Raw genomic sequence first — 3,658 nt, 5'->3', positions numbered from 1 at the left:
TCAGCATCAGTCCTTCCAATGAACACCTAGGACTGATCTCCTTTAGGATGGACTGGTTGGATCTCCTTGCAGTCCAAGGGACTCTCAAGAGTCTTCTCCAACACCACAGTTCAAAAGCATCAATTCTTTGGCGCTCAGCTTTCTTCACAGTCCAACTTTCACATCCATACATGACCACTGGAAAAACCATAGCCTTGACTAGATGGCCCAGTGGTTTGTAGAAAGGAAAACTGAACATTTTAAATACACCAAATCTTCCCCAATTCTAATTAAAATACCAAGGGGAACTCTTTTGGAACTTAACAAAGCAGTTCTAAAGTTCATCTGCAAAAATAAACGTATAAGTATACTGATGAAAACTTTGACAAAATAAAAGGAATGAGCAGACACTTGCCCTATTGCTCATTAAAATATATTTTAAAGTTATAATATGTGAAACAGCATAGTACTGACTCTAGAACTGACAAGTCCAGTTGAAGAGAATAGACATGCTGGATATATAAAGTTATAAAATTTAATTATTTAAAAGATGGTATCAACACTCTGTGGCTTTCCCTGGTGGCTTGGTGGTAAAGAATCCACCTGCCAATGCAGAAGACACAGGTTCCACCCCTGTGTCAGGAAGATCCCCCGGAGAAGGAAACGGCAACCCACTCCAGTATTCTTACCTGGGAAATCCCACGGATGGAGGAGACTGGTGGCCTACAGTCCATGGGATCGCAAATAGTCAGACACAACTTCACAACTAAACAACAACAACAAATCAAAACTCTGTAGAGAAAGGTAAGGATTGCTCAACAAATGGTTTTGATGCAATTGGTTATGTTTTCATACTTGCTCTAAGGCTTCTTTCTTCAAATCTCCCCCGTTTTGAGTCCCCCAGAATTATGTCACCACGGCTAAAGAATTGTCATCTCGCTTTCTTCCACTCTGCTCCTCTCATCCTGGTCTCCCACCACTGTCTCTGTTGCACGTGATCTTCCTGAGATAACCACTGCCATGGGTATCATTATGCTCCACTCACGGGTGAGGACTGCTCCCCTTCCCACACACTTCTTAGGCCAAACGTTCTTGATCACAGGTCTCCTTAACTCTCACAGCACATCCAGAATCAGGGCATGCCTGAAGACTTGGGACTAATTATAAAGAAATCTTCAGAAATCTTTGGGGGTTGCCAGGGAACAGAGGGATGGACAGGTAGACCACAGAGGATTTTTAGGGCAGTGAAACTCTTCCATGTGATGCTGTAATGGTGGATACCTGTCATACATTTGTCAAAACCCATAGAAAGTACTGTTAAAGAAAAAATTATTCTAGTACTTGTTGGAAGACTTTATTCAGGATTATTACAACAAGAGTCAGGACTATCACAAGAGGGAAGAGAGATGAGACTCAACTCCAAATACAGAACAGACAGCTGGGGAGTTGGAGTCAATGAACGGAGGGAGAGGGTCAGTGGATGGAAAATTACTAAGAGGAGACATCAAGGTTAGAGATTCTTGTTGATCTGGCTTAACAGGACTCTTGACGAGGGTGGGCCAGGGTGATTGGACAGATAGGAGGAATTGATTCAATACCAAGAGCAATCAGATATCAAGGGTAGAGGACTCTTGCTAAATTGACTTAGCAAGATTCTTGCAAAGACTGAATGGAACAGGTCTGGCAGGGACAGGACAGTGGCCAAGGTCAAAGCTTTGTCCACCAAGAGTGAGTCTAAATTATGGACTTTGGGTGAGGGTGACGTGTCAGCGTGGATTCATCAGCTGTAACAAATGTACCGCCGTGCTGTGGGATGGTGACGGTGGGGAGCTTTGTGTGTGTGTGTGGGAACAGAGAGTGTACAGGAACTAGCTGTACTTTCCACTCTGTTCTGCTGTGACTCTAAAACTGCTCAAAAAATAAAGTCTATTACAAATTTTTAATTAAAAAAGAAATATGAAATTGAGTAACTCCTGATTCTGTCAAGGTAGCAGGAACAAGCCTGGGCCCTTCGTTAGGCAAGAAGTTTCCAGTGAGGTTACCACCTATGGCAACCGACTGATCCCTGGGAGAGTCAGTCCTTTCTGCTGTGGTCAAAACAAACAATGGGGTGGTCGGCTGTTCCATGCAGGTCCCCTCTGTCCTATGGTCTCTCTTTACTTCTTCCCTGTTCTTGTTGTGGACACTGTGGATTGTACCCAAGGGCCACTCACAACCCCCTCCCACTTGCTGTAATAAAAAGCTATAGGGAGGGCATTCTGGGAATGCTTTCACAGGCAACAGATTGAGTCAGTATAGCTCCTTCAGGCTACTGCCCCTTTTCCATTCAGCATGCCTGGAATGGGGATATAATGTCTAATGGAGCCATCTTGTGACTATGAGGACGAAAGCCACAACCCAGGGATAGCACAGTGAAAAGAGAGAAAGACCCTGGCATCTGATGTCATGTGGACCCTGGACTGCCTATCTCCAAAAGTGTTTTGCCTGAAACAAATAAATCCCTTATTTGCCTAAGTCCCTGAGAGTTAGGTTTTTATTACTTCCAGACAAACACAATGATGACTGGTAACCTGCTCTGCTCCCCGAGCTAGGCACCAGAGATGGATCAGCCGCCTACTGAATAACTGCACAGACAAATGTCCAACTGGAATGCAGGGACCTCTAATTTTTTAATATGATTTTAAGTGTAAAAGCATTCCCTCTCTACACAGCACTTCCTCCTAAGTCAAAACTCATGATCTTCCTCTTCCCTGGAGTTCTAACTTTATTCTAACTCTGTCTTTAGACAGAGACTAGTGGGAGAGGGTATTAATTGTGGTAGGATTTATTATGCAATTTCTACACCATTAAAAATGGATTCTTTAATACTGAAGAACAAAGAATGCAACACATTGCATCTAAAGAAAGGCTACTGTGCAATCATAGTTTAGACTACTGATGACCTGTCTGCTCTAGAAGTGATCTGTTTAACATATAAACCAGGTGACTCCTCTACTCAAAACCCGCCTGCAGTCGGCTGTACTACTTTCTTGCCCATTCATACTGGGCTTGGTTGAATGACTTGCTGTGGCCAGTGGAATGTAAGCAGATATGAGGTGAGCAGAGGTTTTAAGTGTGCTTCTTTAAAAAAAAATATTTCTTTTAATTGGAGTATAATTGCTTTACAATATTGTGTTGGTTTCTGCCATAGATTAATATGAATCAGCCATAGGTATAGTATGTCCCCTCCCTCTGGGGCCTCCCTCCCACCTCCCACCCCAACCCATCCCTCTAGGTTATCACAGAGCACCAGATCTGAGCTCCCTTAAGCATGCTTCTTGGTTTGGCTTTTTTTTTTTTCTTGCCTTCCTGCTATCTGTCACAAGACCCATGCTCTGGCAGCTACTGTCTCAAAACCAAGAAGCAACTGAAGCAATCAGTGATCCAATCTGCAGCTTAAAGCAGAGCCTCCACAACAGAGCAACAGATATAAGAGTGAAAAATAAAGTTTGTTCTTATAAACGATTGAAAAGTTGGGATTGCTTGTTACCCAGCAGTGATAGCTGACCAATATACTTCCAATGGCTTTCCAGCTCACTCGGAGTAAAATGTCAAAGTCATCCAAGTGATTTAAAAACATCCTTATATTCTAAATCATTTTACCGCTCTGACTCATCCTCAACTACTTACCTCCTTTCTT

This window comes from Bison bison, unplaced genomic scaffold, assembly GCF_000754665.1.
Source record: "Bison bison bison isolate TAMUID 2011002044 unplaced genomic scaffold, Bison_UMD1.0 scf7180017864105, whole genome shotgun sequence".
NCBI classification, from domain to species: Eukaryota; Metazoa; Chordata; class Mammalia; order Artiodactyla; family Bovidae; genus Bison; species Bison bison.
The sequence above is the reverse complement of the archived record's forward strand: the minus strand, read 5'-3'. Positions refer to the sequence as shown.